This window comes from Lagenorhynchus albirostris, chromosome 4 (assembly GCF_949774975.1).
Source record: "Lagenorhynchus albirostris chromosome 4, mLagAlb1.1, whole genome shotgun sequence".
NCBI classification, from domain to species: Eukaryota; Metazoa; Chordata; class Mammalia; order Artiodactyla; family Delphinidae; genus Lagenorhynchus; species Lagenorhynchus albirostris.
In genome coordinates this window covers 7,193,553-7,211,233 of record NC_083098.1, presented here as the reverse complement: position 1 = coordinate 7,211,233, position 17,681 = coordinate 7,193,553, and positions in this window count along the sequence as shown.

The window sequence follows — 17,681 nt, the reverse complement described above, 5'->3', positions numbered from 1 at the left end:
GAATATTATTAAGCAAACAAAAAAACTTAAGTCTGGAAAAATAAAAGCAGGAGAAAATAGCACATTTTTGTAAGAGAACTTTCCAAAGTCACAATAGAATTATTTGGCTTTTGAAAGTGTTGGTTAAGGATGATGTGAACTTTATTCAAAGTGACATTTGATCTACCTTGCTACATTTCAGTTATATATTAACTCCCTGCTAATAATTCTCAGCATTTGATAAGTAAAATGTCTATCACTTCCTCTGAACACTTTTCTTCGTACAGCAAGCACTTCGGAAAAAATATCCTAAAATATACAGAAAAATATATTACAGACAATGTTATGCATACCATCAATCTTATTTTTGACTTCAAAAAACACTTCTGGAATCATTTGCATAAAAACCAGATCTTTGTCTTTTAAGAGTTTATCTCCTCCTGCTGCTGTTTATCTTACACTGGATTAGCCTTCAAATGAGGGAAAAACAGCAGGAACAGATGAGTCCTTAAAAATAATGATCCTGTTTTCGTGCAAATACCTCTAATAATTAAAACAGAAATAGGAAAGCCATACACAAATTCTCTGACAAAATCCGATAGAGTTTTTCAAGAATAAAAAGGCTTTTTTCATGTTTTGATTTAACGTCTGACGTCAGTGGAGTTTGCATGCGTTACTTTGATCTTTATAAAACCCTACGTGGTCCTCCGGCTGGTGACTTTCAATGAGGCCTTTTAGGCTTCCCGCAGCTCTCTTGCTCAAAAGGGCTGAGGGGAATCTAAACATAATTGTTTTCTCTGAGTTTAGTTTGCAAACATTTGTTGTATTTGAAGATTATAATAACATTGTGTGTGGTATATAACACATATACGTGTGTATATGTCTAATGCTGTAGTAGTTTATATTTGATTAGCTGTATCCATTAAAATATATTTCTCTAACAAAAGAGTAGCTTTCAGCCATTTCAAGGATGGGAATTGTTTTTATAATCAACTAATTTTAAGTCCCCTCTTCACATGATAAATGTTACATTTTTCTTTATTCTAACTTTGGACAATGCATATTGTGTATATAGTTTTGAACCTCTTTTTTTTTTTTTTTTTTTTTTGCGGTACGCGGGCCTCTTGCTGTTGTGGCCTCTCCCGGTGTGGAGCACAGGCTCCGGACACGCAGGCTCGGCGGCCATGGCTCACGGGCCCAGCCGCTCTGTGGCATGTGGGATCCTCCCGGACCGGGGCACGAACCCGTGTCCACTGCATCGGCAGGCGGACTCCCAACCACTGCGCCACCAGGGAAGCCCTTGGGATACCTTTTATACTACACCTGAACCTAGGGACATCACTCATACTTTTTCTAGGTAATAACCTCCTTGTTGTAGTCTTAAGGGTCAGAAGGAGTTACAGGGGAAATAATTGGATTAATAGGAAGGGAAAATACATTAATATTTTTAAAACATGTTTCCTGTTGCTTTCTGATAGTCAGAATATTTCCCTTGATCACTCGACCATTATGATATTATATTGCTATACTTATATCTTGTGAGTCTCTACTAATAGGAACAGCATTCTTTATTTTTAGGTTTTACTGAGAGTTGAATCTGAATAAATAAAAACATCAATATTCCATAGATCCTACTACTTAAAATACAAAGATTTTGGGTTCTGTGAGAGGTATTAGTAAATCCTTTTTAAAAATAAAGAACTTTATACATGTTTTCTTTAGGTATGTTATTTCTTACCATAAGATTACCTTCAAAATGATTAAACAGTCCAAGGTATTTTGTGGAAATGTCATGATAAGCTGCAATTATCAAACCATGCCAAAGATTCTTAACTTTCAGCTGAATATTGTGCAGTCCACTAATTGCTAGTCCTGCCTTCTATACTTTGCATATAATGATGATGTATTTATTATTTTAAAATATCTCAAAAATTGGAATAGGTTCTGCTATGGCTGGCTATTTAATCATTTTTTTGCAACACGCATTAAGTGGGGTTTATGATTTAAGTGGGCTTTTCCCTGAGGAATAATCTGACCTCAGCTGCAGAGGCTGGTGGAAAAAAGAAGAAAATCTAGGTTTAATAGCTAGTATTCAATGTCCTATGTCCAAGGAGGCATAAGAACTCAGTCCTGCATGGACCAAGGGGCTCTAAACTGGTGTTTTGGGTGCTGCAAGAAAATAGGGTGGGGCACATCTAAAGTGAGATGGGTGGCACAATGAAGATGTGGGAAACAAGAAAAAGAGTCACAGAGGCATAGGAATATGTGTCTTAGGTAGAGGATTTTTGATAGCTAGTCATGTGGTAAAGTCCTGATCAGTTACATTGAGGTCAGAAAGGGCTACAATCCCAGTGAGGGACAAAAAAAATCCACTGATAGTTTTTACTAGACCTAAGAAAATATGGTAAGTGTTAAAAGAAAACTGGCCTGTGGGAAGGGAATAATTAGCACACTCCCATAGGCGGTCCCAGTCTTGGCAGAATGATTAATTCTACAGTTCATCTGCTGACATGTAGGAGTCTATAGGCAGCACTGGGTCGGGAACAAATGATGCTAAGCATGAAGGCTGAAAAATATTGGTGATTATCAGATAATAGGAATAGATGTTTAAAACATAGACATTCTTCTGGTGCATCTAGTTCTCATTAAAAAGTTGACCTTATGGGTCATCACTAAAATACATAAAAATCCTGGATGTTCCAGACAACCCCACTCTTTACTCTGTCATTTATTCAAGCAGCAAACTATATTTTGGTTCCTACGAGGTTCTAGGAACTGGGATATGGGGCTTAAAGAAAACAACGAGCCATCTTTCTAATGATGGGATAGAGACAGCAAGCAAGTAAATACAAAATCAAGAAAACTTCTTGGTATGATAGGTTCTGTGAAGGGAATAAACCAGGTAAGTGACAGAAAGTGGCCAAGTGGAGGGACTTTAGGTTGGATGGTCAGGGAAGGTATTTGTGAAGGGGCGACTATGGAGCAGAGGCATGGAAGCAAGATCAGAGACACCACAGGTAAAGCATGCAAGGCAGAAACATCTTGGATCAGTTGAGTTACACTGAAAATGCTTGTGAGGCCAGATCGGAGCGAGAGGGTGAATAGAGGTCCATTATGAAGTAGATACACGTGAGGTCTAGAAAGCACGGCAAAGAATCGAAATTTTACTCTAAGTACAAAGAGAAGCATTGGATGGTTTTAAGCAATAATGTGACAGTCTGGATAACACTTAAAAATTTTTATTCTTTTCAGGGGGGGATGGTGTTAAAGAGTGAGATTGTTTGCCAGGTTTCTCCACTGTAAAGGTACCATTTCTCCTTTCCATACACTAGTCTTTGAAAGTAGGACACTAGGTCCCCCCATATTCAAGTGGAGGGAAATTAAGCTCTAATTCCTGGAAGGGGTTATCTACATATATTTGGAATTATTTGGATACTGTTTTATGCATGTTATATATTTAATCCTCATTACAATCCTATGGGCTATATGTGCTGTCACCATCACCCTATTTTACAGATGAGAAAACTGAGGCATAGGGAGATCATGTAATTTTCTTGAGGTTGTCCAGCTGGATTTGATAAGGAGCATCCAGCTCCATGAGGCATTTTGTTGACTCTTACTACTATTATTTTTCCCCATAGAGCCTGATTAATAAAAACAACCTGGAAAGTCAATTATAAAAAGAATGTAGACTTATGGTTCCCTAACCAACACCATTAAGAATAAAAATAGAAATTATTCTATTTCTTGATGTTTCTTGAAATTTTTGAGCACCTGACCACTATTTCTGCATGATAATCATATATTTTCTAAGGTTTAAAAAATTTTAATGTGTATTTGATCATTTACAAACCTAAAGAATTAGAAGAGAATACAGAGGGGTGTGCATAAAATGGTAATTTTATCTCTGTGACTGTATCAATTCTATTATAATTATTCTCACTTTTAATGTGAATTGCATTTCTTTGAACTTATTTATAATAAGTTATTATAGTATTAAACATCATAATATGTTTGAATAAGCTGATGTACATAAATATGGCTTAATCTACTTTGTTTACTATTTTTATATTACATATCTGGTAATTTCTTATAATCTAGAGGTGAATGTTTCTATGACATTATTCAAAAGCATAAAAATTATTGTTGATAAAGAGTATATTGTTTGGGGTTTCTTTTTAAGGTGAGGAAAAGGTTAAAAAATTGTTGTGAGGATTGCACAACTAAATATACTAAAAATCATTGAACTGTATGCTTTCAATGGGTGAATTGTATAGTATGTGAATTATATCTCAATAAAATTGTTAAAGAAAAGAATATTGTTTAATTCTGTCACAACAATGACCAGTGTTTAAGTCTGTTTGCCTTAGAGCAGGACACGCTAAGGCAGAATGTCAATTTCAGTTTTTCTAGGTTGCATGTTCTCCTGTGCCATCAGTAGGCAGCGTTAGAAAGGAAACAACAGGCCCTGAATGGAGTCCCTTGTGCTCAGTCAGCAAACCCAGACTTCATACCTAACCTAACTGCAGTTTTAGCCTCTCCCAGGAATGTGACCTTTAACCAGTCTGTCTGGAATTACCTGCTCAGCACTAGTGAGGTAATCTACTTGCTAGACCTCACCTTCCCCCAAAGGAAGGTGACCTTGCCTGAAACAATCCACTCTTTGCTAGAATAACTTCCTTTTCCACTTCCTTCTGCCTATAAATGTCTTCCATTTTGTACAGCTCCTCTGTGCCCATTTCTATTTACTAGATGGGATGCTGACTCATAAATCATTGAATAAAGGTAATTAGGTCTTTAAATTTACTCAGTTAATTTTTTTTTTTTTTTTTAACAGCAGCATCAGCCTTGGGAGCCCTAATGGTCATAACAACTACTAGTGTCTGAGTTCTAATATGCCAGACCCTGTGCTGAGCATTTGGTATGCATTATTTAATTCATTGCGATAGGTAGGTGTTAGTGTCTCTGTTTAACAGATGAGAAAACTGAAACTGAGAATAGTTAAATAATTTAACTTCATTTGCATAGATGGTAAATAGTAAAATCAGGAAGGGAACCAGGTCTGCTTGATTTGAAATACTGTACTTTAAATTCCTGTCCCCTCATAGGATCCCCTCCTGTTGTGATATTCCCTTGCATTAAGATGGTGAAGGGGAGCAGAATTTGCCACGCTAAAATATGTTTCCTAGGCATAAGGATGATTTTAGGCTAATTCATTTTAAGAAACAGCAAACACAGGAAAAAAGCATTGGAAATGAGTAGAAGTTACTCTTTTGTAAGAGACATTTGTATTTATAAGAGAAATCCCTGTTTGTAGGGTATCTCCCTCTCTGTACCAGGAAGAGAAGCATGACTCAATCTCTAGAAACTTATCAGTGGAGAAGGCAAGGACTTAAATCTATATAACAACAGCACCCTTGATTATTGTGCTTTGCCTGATGAATTCCCATACTGCTGTCTCTTCCCCCAACATCTTCCTTTATCTTTAGTTAGAAGTGGTTTTTAGGTGGTGACTTGGGCCACTTTAAGAGTTACTCGGTTTTCCTGGGTGTCTCCCAGGAAATGTATACATGTCATGAAACTTCTGTTTGCTTTTCTCCTATTGACCCATCTTTCCTTTACAGGGACATCTCAGCCACGGACCTAGAAGGATAGAGGGAAAATTGTTTTTCCTCCCTCACAAAGGGAAATAGTTTAAATAATTACAAATATTTTCTTGAACAGTGCCCTTTCCTCTGGTAGTCATTCTTTCCATCTCCATCTCCTCTCTCTCCTTCCTTCTCCTTGGCAGCCTCCTTTCCTCCTTCTCTTCTTCTTTTCTTTCTCCTCCTCATGCTGCTTTGTTTTGAGGCAAGAGACAGATGGACCCCAGGCTGAGCAGCTGGAATCTGTCCCCTGTGGACAGATACTCCAAGATAAAGACAATAGCAGGAAGATAATGGGAGGTGCTGAGTCCAGCCCAGGTAAAAGATAAAGAGACCACATATTTCTCATTCTTGAGGTCAAGGAGACCTCCTGACTACACATGTGCAGAAGAGCTCCTCAGGGATCAGAAAGGAAGGGGGTGCCACCCCATAATAGGTGGTGTCAACCTTCCCACAGGCCTCTGCACTGGAATCCATCTTCGCTAAGAGATGCGCATGCACACAAGGGAGGACCCTGAGTTATACCATATATGGGCTCAGAGCCAGGCAGAGCAAGAGGATTGGCCAGAGGAAATACAGAAGAAATGCCCCATATAAGTCACTCAAGCTACCGCAAGGGCATGACTCTCTGAGCCCACCTGTGTGAGTCTATTCACAGGTACTCTTTTCCTCCTAATAAACACTTTAGTTGTTTCACTACTTTCTGTCTCTTTGTTGAAATTCGTTTCTCCAAAGCAGACAAGCCAGGGCCTTGTCACCAGCTATTGGCCCTTGTGGTCTAGTGGTTAGGATTCAGCGCTCTCTCTGCCGCGGCCCTGCTTCAGTCTCTGTTTGGGGAACTGAGATCCTGCTTCAGGCCGCTGCAGGCGGAGGCCACTCGAGATCAGTCTGAAGCTGAAGACTAAAAGATAATGAAGAACTTTGGAAAAAAGTAGAAACCTGAATACGTAATTCAGGAGTAATGGCAGTTTAATTAAATTCTGGTTCCGTTTTGCAAGTTTTATAGAGGAAAAAGATATGGTCTTGGACTTTATCGTGTTATAAAATCTTGATTCTAATTCCTAAGAATAGACTTCCTTTTTAAGGTTGCCATCTGTCTGGGACTGGCTCAGAATGGCCACAGATCACTGGACTGGTATAGTGGGACATTCCAGATGGCAACTGGAGCAGGGGAGACAATCACAGACTGTCCACTTTTTCATGAGAATATTGTCCTCTTTAATACCTATGAAGGCACCTGACGTTTCCTGTCATTTGAATCTTCTCATATTAATAAAATTATACATCAAACATTCATTAAGTACCTCTCATGTACATAGCACTATTTTATAGCTTTGGGGCTGAGGGGTAATGGGGAGTCTTTATCAACCCCAAATTCTATCAGACTCTCCACCATCACAAGTGCCCCAAATCAATATATAATCTACATAAAAATGTTTCCTTTGAAAATGAAGTTTCAAGAGAAATCCTGCAGTTCATCCCAACCTCCCCCCTCAACAGAAGACACTGCTTATCCCTTCCTGTAGAGAAATTTTGAAACTATCACTACTGAAAAACCTGATTTTTTTTTTTTTCTTTTTTGGCCGTGATGCACGGCTTATAGGATCTTAGTTCTCTGACCCGAGGATGGAACGCAGGCCACCCAGCAGTGGTAGAGCCGAGTCTAACCACTGGACCACCAGGGAATTCTCTGGAAAACCTAAAACTTATAAAGTATGCTGTTTTCCTTCAGTAAGCTTATAATCTAATTGGAGAGCAAATACATAAACTTGTGGGAAAAGTAAATAGCACTAAAATATTTACTGAAGCTTTTTTGGTGGGGGGAGCATGATTTTTTATAAAAATGAGTTCTCATTTTCCACTTGTTAAAAATCCCATTCAAAAATCGGCAAAATAATAATAATAATAATAATAATGCCCTGGAGCGTGAGTACATGGCAGGGGAGACGACCCCAGCCCAGCCCAGCCCTGGGGGTAATGGGTACAACACCACATGGGGCAGCTCAACAGGGAGGACAGACCACGTGGTGGACAAGGTGGCACCCTGTGGGCAGTGACACCAACAAGACAGGGGGCCGTGGGGCTGGACACCTGGAGGCCACACTGAATGGCCTGGGGTAAGGGGGGCTGCCCGCTTGCCAGGCTGGTCCCATGTGGTCCTGAGCAGTCCTCCCCCAGCTTTGGGGCAGTGGGATGTCAGGGGCCAGGCGTGATCCACAGGTACCTTTCTGTGGCCCCTGAGTTTGAACATTTGGGGTGGGAGGAAGAGGGGCTGAGGCAGTGAGGGTGAAGAGCAGAAATTTGCCATCCCAAAATATGTCTTTTTGGGCAAAAGGATTATTATAGACTGATTAATTTTTTAAATAGCAGACACTGGAAGAGCTCTGCGGGCTGAGTAGAAGTTAAGCTTTTTAATCAACATTTGTAAGAAAAATCTCCACTTGTAAAGGTGTCTCCCTCTCTGTACCTGGAAGAGGAGAATAACTAAATCTCTAGACGCTCTGATCCATGCAGCAGGCAGAGACTTAAATCTGCATAACAGCCTTACCCTTTTTCTGGTCACCTCGTATAACTACTCCCTTCCCCAACATCTTTTTTCTTTAGCCAGAGATATTATTTAAGGTGATGGCTTGGGCCATTCTGGGGAGTTACTCATTTTTCCTGGGTCTCTCATAAGACATAGGCATGTTTTTAAACTTCTGTTTTTCTCCTTTAAATCTGTCTTTTATTACATGGGGGTTTCAACCAGTAACCGAGAAGGGTAGAGGGAAAATTATTTTTTCTCCCCCGACAAGAGCAGCAACAACTGCTACCAATACTATCATCCAGGTGAAGCCCCACTATGTCTAGGGAAGATGGAAGGGAAGCAGCCAGTGACACAGTGGCTCTCCCAGAACGAGGGCAGGAGTCCAGGTACTGTGGGAGGCCCTGGGGCCAGGGAGACAATGGCCCCTTTCCTCTACCAACTGGCTGGAGAGCAGACAGTGTGGGGCTCTCTCCCGGTCATAAGAGGGATCCTGTGGGAAAATTCAGGTACCATCACAAGATCAACTGTCACAGAGTCAGTAAGTCCCAGAAGCATCACAAGGAGAGCAGAGGTCAAGAACAAGCATCTGGAGCTCTCGACCTTGGCGTCAATCTGGTTCCATCACTTGCTGCCTATGTGCCCCCAGGCTTCAGTTTTCCTATCCATGGAAAGGGGAAACCATAGGATGCTGTGAGGACTAATTAACACACCTAAAATGTACAGAACAGTCCCTGACAGCAGAGTAATGTGTTAGCCACCATTACTGCTTCCTGAAGGAGGGACAACCTCAGGTTGGAGTGCTCAGGTGAGCTGCTAGGAAAGAGGGAATCGCTTGGACTGGGTTTAACAGAAGACTGGTGTTTGAATGGCAGGAACTTCTGAAACTGCAGAGGAGCAAACCTTGTTACCCCAGAATGTGTCTATTTGCCTTGAGGATTACTGGGGGCTGGTTGTTTTAAGAAACAAAGGGCTCAGAAAGAGTCTTTTACTGCCTCCCTCAATAGTCTAAAATAACTTAGATGAAAGGCCTCTTCTAGGACTTCCCTGGTGGCGCAGTGGTTAAGAATCTGCCTGCCAATGCAGGGGACACGGGTTTGAGCCCTGGTCCGGGAAGATCCCACATGCCGCGGAGCAACTAAGTCCATGTGGCACAACGACTGAACCTGCGCTCTAGAGCCCGCGAGCCACAACTACTGAGCCCACGTGCCACACCTACTGAGCCTGCGTGCCACAACTACTGAAGCCTGCACACCTAGAGCCCGTGCTCCGCAACAAGAGAAGCCACTGCAATGAGAAGCCCGTGTGCAATGAAGAGTAGCCCCCGCTCGCGGCAACTAGAGAAAAACCTGCCTGCAGCAACAAAGACCCAACACAGCCAAAAATAAATAAATAAATTTTTTTTAAAAAAGAGAAAGGCCTTTTCTAGGAAGAAATATCACCGTAGACAACTACAGTGTAATATAAAGGAAGTGTGGAGAAAGGCCTGTTTGATCAAAGTCCCCTCTTTGTCCCATTGTCTTTGCATGGTCCAGCAAACATTTATTTACTAAACCTTTGCTCTTTTCATCTTCCTATAAAATGGCATTCTTTCCTTTGAAGACCCCAACCCTACCCCACTTCTCCTTCTCTCAGATGGCATGTAATCTTCAATTGCCTACCTTGTCCTTGGGCCCCATATTCTTATGGAACCCCTATACCTACACAGTTAACTTCAGTTTTCTCCTGTTAATCTGTCATATGTCAATTTAACTCTTAGAACAGCAAGGAAAAGCTAGAAGGGTAGAGGAACGCTTTTTCCTCCCCCACAAACTCAAGACTCTAAACAGTATGTGTGAAAAGAATAGAATGTGTGAAAACAGTATAGTGTTTGTTTCTGTGATGCTGCAGTGAATTTTGTCTCTTCTGTGTCTCATTCAATAATGGTTCCAGGTAAAAGTGATTAGCACCTACTATCAATGTGTAATGGTGGGAAAGTGTTAGAGAATCATTGCAGCTAAGCATTTTCACAGTGCGTCCTTTACCTTTTTAAATTTAATGTATTTTTTCATTTTCTTTTTCTTATTATATGAAGCATAGCTGAATTACAATATTGTATTAGTTTCAGGTGCACAACATAGGAATTCATTATTTCTATACATTAAAAAATTATCACCATAATAAGTCTAGTGACCATCTGTCTCTAAACAAATTTATTACAATATTACTATGTTGTGACTCCTTTATTTTGTAATTGGAAGTTTGTACCTCTTAATCCTCTTCACTTATTTCACTCATCCTCCTATGCCCCTCCCCTCTGAGAACTAACTGTTTGGTCACTGTATCTATGACTGTGTTTCTGTTTTGTTCTGTTTGTTCATCTGTCTTGTTAAAAAGTCCACATAAAAGTGAAATCATATGGTGGTTTTCTTTCTCTCTCTCACTTATTTCACTTAGGATAATACCCTTAGGTCCATCCATGTTGTCACAAATAAAGATTTCCTTCTTTTTTTATGCATAGTAATAGTCCACTGTATATGTATACCACATCTTCTTTATCAATTTATTCATCAGTGGGACTACGGTTGCTTCCATAACTTGGCTGTTGTAAATAATGCTGCAATGAACATAGATAGGGGTGCATACATCTTTTAGAATCAGTGCTTTTGTTTTCTTCAGAAAAATACCCAGAAGTAGAATTGCTAGATATGGTGGTTCTATTTTTAATTTTTGGAGACACCTGAATATTGTTTTCCATACTGGCTGCACCAATTTACATTCCCACCAAAAGTGTACAAGCGTTACCTTTTCTCCACCTTTTTGCCAACACTTGTTATTTATTGTCTTTTTGAAAATAGCCATTTGAAAGGTGTGAGATGATATGATGATATCTCATTGTGGTTTTGATTTGCATTTCCTTGATTATTAGTGATGTTGAGCATCTGTTCATGTGTCTGTTGCCATCTGTATGTCTTCTTTGGAAAAATGTGTGTTCAGGTCCTCTGCCCACATTTTAATCAGGTTGTTTGTTTGTTTGTTTGTTTTGATGTTCAGTTGTATGAGTTCTTTGTGTATTTTGGATATTAACCCATTATCAGGTATACCATTTGTAAGTATCTTCTCCCATTCAGTAGGCTGAATTTTCATATTGTTGATAGTTTCCTTCACTGTGAAAAACGATTTTAGTTTAATATACTGCCATTTATTTATTTTTGCCTGAAGAAAGATATCTAAAAAATATTGCTAAAACAAAAGAGTATACTGTCTATGTTTTCTTCTAGAAGTTTTATGGTTTCAGGTCTTACAATTGTCTTTAATTCATCTTGAGTTTATTTGTGTATATGTGTGAGAAAGTAGAGCAATTTGATTCTTTTACATGTAGCTGTTCAGTTTTTCCAACACCAGTTATTGAAAAGGCTAGATTTTCCCCACTGTATATTCTTGCCCCTTTGTAGTAGATTAATTGACATATGAGTGTTGGTTAATTTCTGTGCTGTTTATTCTCTTCCATTGATATGTGTCTATTTTTGTGCCAATACTGCACTGTTTTGTTAACTGTATCTCTGTAGTATAGTCTGAAGCCAGGGAATGTGATATCTCCATTTTTGTTCTTCTTTCTCAAGATTTTTTTGGCTATTGGAGGTCTTTTGTGTTCCATTCAAATTTTAGAATTATTTACTCTACTGAGAAAAATGCCTTAGGGATTGCATTGAATCTGTAGATTGTCTTGGGTAGTATGGCCATTTTAACAATATTTATTCTTTCAATCCATGATCATGGTATATCTTTCCATTTGTCTGTGTCATCTTGAATTTCTTTCATCAATGTCATAATTTTCCAAGTGCAGATCTTTTACCTCTTTGCTTAGATTTATTCCTAGGTTTTTTAATGTAATTGCAAATGGAATTACTTTCTTAATTTCTCTTTCTGATAGTTTCTTGTTAGCGTATCGAAATGCAACAGATTTTCAGGTATTAATTTTGCATCCTGCAACTTTACTGAATTTATTGGTGAGTTCTAATAGTCTTTTTGGTGGTGTCTTTAGGATTTGCTATATATAGTATCTTGTCATCTGAAAATAGTCATAGTTTAACTTCTTCCTTTCCAATTTGGATTCCCCTTATTTCTTTATCTTATCTGATGATGTGACTAGGATTTCCAATTCTATGTTGAATAAAAGAGCAAAAATGGATGGCCATCCATGTCTTGTTTCTGGTCTTAGAGGAAATCCTTTCAGCTCTTCAACATTGAGTATGATGTTGGCTGTAGATTTGTAATTGATGGCCTTTATTATATTGAGTTATGTTCTCTCTAGAGTCACTTTGTTGAGAGTTTTTATCATAAATGGATGTTGAAATATTCCGAGCTTTTTCTTTCTCTATTGAGATGATCATATGATTTCTACTCTTCAGTTTGTTAATGTGATGTATCATGTTGCTTGTTTGTGAATATTGAACCATCCTTGCCTTCCTGGAATAAATCCCACTTGATCATGTTGTATGATCTTTTTAATGTATTCTTGAATTTGATTTGCTTATATTTTGTTGAATTTTTACATTTATGTCCATTAGGCATTTATTTCTGCTCTGATTTTACTATTTCTTTTCTTCTACTAACTTTGGGTCTTGTTTGTTGTCCTTTTCCTTGTTCTTTTAGGTGTAATGTTAGATTGTTTATTTGAGATTTTTGTTGTTGTTGTTTCTTGAAGTAGGATTGTATCACTATAACTGTCCCTCTTAGAACTTTCTTCATTGAGTCCTATAGATTTTGGACCATTTTGGTTCTATTTTCATTATCTCCAGGCATTTTTAAATTTCATTTCTTTAGTGACCCTTAGTTGTTTAGTGGCATATTTGTTTAGCCTTCACATGTTGTGGATTTTTTGCAGTTTTTTTCTTGTAGTTGACTTCTAGTCTCACACCCCTGGGGTCAGAAAAGATTCTTGATGTGATTTCAATTTTCTTAAATTTACGGAGACTTATTGTGTGACCTGGCATGTGATCTATCTTGGGGAATGTTCTATTTGCACTTGAAAAAAAATGAGTATTCTGCTGCTTTTGGGTGCAGTTAGTAAAATGACCAAGGTGAGACCATGTGACAGCCTGATCCAAATTAAATTTGGTGCTACCTGGGACAGTTCTGTATTCTTCTCCTGGTTGGGCTTCCGGGGTGTCTGAGACAATTCAAGGAATTGTCAGATCAGATGGTACCCCTTCGTTGATCCCACTGGGGAAGATCAGGCTGGTAGAATCTGGAAACACAGGAATCTACCTTTTCCCCTCTTAGAGTTCCCTGTCCAGCAATCATTCTCTTTCCACATGCCCCTCACCCAAAGGTAAAACTCGAGTCCACCTTTCATTTAGAATTGGTGCTCAGAGGAAGTGTATTATTTGCTTTGTATACAAATTCCTATCAATGCGAGACACATTATAACAGTTTTTTGGTAACACATGCACTTTGTAATAAAAGTAAAGATAAATATAAAAAGTAGGCAAAAATCACATATAACTCCATATATTGAAAGTAGGGGGGCTCCCCTGGTGACGCAGTGGTTGAGAGTCTGCCTGCCGATGCAGGGGCCATGGGTTCATGCCCTGGTCTGGGAAGATCCCACATGATGCGGTGTGGCTGGGCCCGTGAGCCATGGCCACTGAGCCTGCGCATCTGGAGCCTGTGCTCCACAATGGGAGAGGCCACAACAGTGAGAGGCCCACGTACCGCAAAAAAAAAAAAGAAAAGAAAAGAAAGTAGGAAATATTAATTTTTTTCTTCTTTCTCTCCTTTTCCTTCTTCCTTCCCTTTTTTTCTTTTTCTGTAAACTTATAAGTTGACCATGAGATGCAGAGTAGATTGAATTGCACAGCTTTGCTGTTCAATCACCCATTCTTGCCACCTATAGCGTTCAAACCTTTCCCATATCATTAATCTCAACTGAGCTAGTGGGAATTGGACCCTACAAACAGTTTTTCTGCCAAAGGAGATGACCCCAGGTGAATGTTTATAATATTTTTACCTAGTAAGCCAACTTTTTTTGTGTGTGTGTGTGTGTTTTTTTAAAAAACTAAGTCAAAACAAAAACAACAATCTGTTCTCCCCATGGTCTGATAAAATGGCTCAAAATATGTTGGAATTGAGATGAAAACAAATCACTTCTGTACACCTTCAGGACTTGCAAAATCTAAACTAATATCTCAGGAAAATGTATAAAACAGTAGATAAAAGACTCATACTTAGGTGAGTGAATATTCTTGCCTGGAGTTAGATAAAACCATTCACATCACATTCCTCATGAATGTCATCAACTAAGGCTGTATGGTTTGGAGGCCAAAATGATGGGTTCAGTTGTCAGGCAGAACTGGTTTGTAATCTCTCTTCGCCTATCCATACAATCTGGGCTACATTATTTGTTCCTGCTAAGGTTTAGTTTCCTCATCTTTTGATTGAAGGTAATAACAACACTTTCCCAGTAGCATTGTTGTGAGCATTAAAAAAGGTAATCCACGCAAAGATTTCAGACCACAGTGAACTCAATAAACATTAGCTATTATACTACATAATAACGATAATAACAATTATTATTATCATATATTATTATTATTTGTACTCCTACCATGTGAAAATGTTAATCTAAATTCCAGTGAATCACACTGCCCTTCATCTATGATTCCTTTCAATGTAATATTATCATTTCTCCCACAATTGGTGGAATCTATCTCTATATTCCTTGAATCTGGGCTGGCCTTGAGATTTGCCATGGTGAAAGTGACGTTGGGTGATTTCCAACCCTAGACCTTAAAAATTCTTGCTACTTCTACTCTTGCTCTCTTGAAACATGTCTGCCATTATAGGGAGAATCACTGTCTAGCTTCCTGGAGGATGAGACACCATGTGGAAGAGAACAAAGGCACTCTAGGCAACATCCAGTGCACACTGCCAGATACGTGTCTGAGGCCATCTTGGATCTTCCAGCCCCAACCGAACCATCAGATGATTTCAGGAGAAGTTAGCAGAGGACCCTTCCATCTGTGCTCAACCAAAATTGTTCATGAGCAAGTAAAATCTTTCTTGTTTTAAGCCACGATTGGTGGTTTGTTATACAGCAATAGTTAACTGATCCAGTTTTATATATTATTTTCCTCTACAAACTACTTTCACTTAAATAGTTTAAAGGCCTGAAGTTGTGCTTGTGCATATTCTTTAAAGCACATATGCTGGATCCTAGGAGTAGAAGTTTCAGCTTATGCTTGCTGAGTCCCCCTTCAAATGGAGAGATTTTACTTGGAAAGGAGGGAAGCTGCAAGATACAGACAGTAAATCATATGATCTAAGAAAGAACAGGACAATTTTATATTTTTTGTAATTTCTGCTTGAAATCTAGTGAGAAAAATACTTTGCACTGATGTTGAAAAAGTTAAGTAGAATATGTGGTAACTTTTTTTTTTTTTTTTTTGTGGTAACATTTTAATAAGTAGAATTCTCAAGGGCTATTTTCCTTAGCAAGGCACTTGAAGCATTTAAAGAATCAGGGACATTGGGACCCGAAAAAAGAAAGGCTTAACCATGCTTGGTCTCAGGAAATATCAATCATCTCTGCTTTGCAAATGACATGGGAACCAGAAGTAAACCCAGGCTAGATGCAGGAACTTAGGGAACAGTCCAGTGATAAGCCATTTCCTTGAAAACAGAAATGAAAGAAAACAGGAAAGGAGAAGGTGTAGGAATTTCAGGGGTTGAGAACTTTGAGAAAGGGTAAAAGATTGGTGTTTAAAATAAATGTGGTTCAGCCTAAGGTCTGAAAAAAGGAAAACAAAAAAAAAAAAAAAAAGGAGGGAGGGAGGGAGGGAAGGAGTGAGGAAGTTTTTGTGGTCAAATTGGGAATTTTCCTAAAGTCTGTGCCAGAGCTTAAAAGGGGCACATTAGTGGAAGAATTAAGCTTCTTACAGATCAGGGTGAGGACAGTTCTTGGGAGAAAACCAGAGAAGGGCTTCTCAAAGGTCTCAGAATCTTTGTGGATATTACAGTGTAGTAAGTTGATTTTTCTGGTAAACCTATTTGGGCTCATGTTATGTGACTAATCGATTCTAATTCTTATCTCACTTTGAAGAAGAGGGTAGTTAACGACCATTTTGTTTCTATTTTCCGCTATGTAAACCTATTCACGTGAAGCAAGCAAGTTAAATATTTCAACTGTGTTTTAGTATGACAATATTTTGTTGTAAAGCTAGGGAAGGAGAACTCAACCTTAAAATATAGATGAAGCCCTCTCATTTCCTCATCATGCAATTTATCAAGAAATGTATCATAAACTATCTTCACTTGCTTTTCTTCCACTTACTTTTAACTCACTGAAATGAAGTTTTACTCCCCCGTCAATCACTGACTCTTCTTATAAGGTCCCCAAGTTTGCAATGGAAACATTTTAGTCTCTATTTTCACGACTAGGGTAAAGCAGTTGACAGTAATGTGTACTTCATTAAATTCTCTCTTCCCTTGATATCTATGACACAGATTCTCCACCTCTCTCTAGATTCCCTCCCTTTGTCCTTTAAACACCAGTGACCCAAAGTTCTATTCTGCTGTTGGAACTCTTTACTTTTGTATTTGCCATAGTTTTTCTTGTCAATATTATCTATCCTCACCCATAATTAAAAAACATTTTTTATTATATAAGTTTCAGGTGTACAGCATTATGATTTGTAGGGTGTGTGTATACCCTACAAAATGATCACCATCACAAGTCTAGTTACCATCCATCACTATACAGTTGACCCTCTTCCCCCATAGTTTTTATATCACCAGCAAGCTGTTTACTCCAAGATCTGTGTCTTTAGCCTTTATTTCTATCTCAAGCTTAAAACTCCTATATTCAACTGTCATCTGAGCATCTCCTGGATGTTCCACTAATTTACAAGACAGGAACTTGAGTCATCCTTGACTTTTCTCTCTTCTTTACCTTAAACACCCAATTAATTACCAAGACCTGTTGACTAACAGATAATTAGGAAAAAATCTTTAGTGTCTCACTTCTCCAATCCAATTATAACACTGCCTTAGAGTTCTCTTTGTAAAACCCAAATAAATTGATCATCCTGCTAAAGAACCTTAGGTGGTCTCTCATCCTCCTCCAGATAGCTCACAATTTTTTTATCCTGGTAGAAGTGAAAGCCTTCACCAGTGGCTTCATGGTGCACTTCAGCCTCATTTGCACCCACTTTCACTGCAGTTAATGCTGCTAGCACAGAACTACTTTGCATTTCCTGAATAGAGCATGTAACATCAATCTCTATACCCTTGTACTTGCTAATCTATTTGCATGGACAGTCTTCCTCTCTTCCATCTGGTTATGGAATAGATTAAGGAAGGACACATTCCTTAAGACACAGCTCACACACTCTTTGCCTTATGAAGTCATTCTTAACAGTCTCAATTTTTCTTCCTAGTCTTTTAAATGTACTTTTATATAGAACTTATCACACTGATTTATAATCATTTGTCAACAACAGGGAACTTCAAATACCCAGTCCCTAGTGCAAAGCTTGACCATTGGTATGATA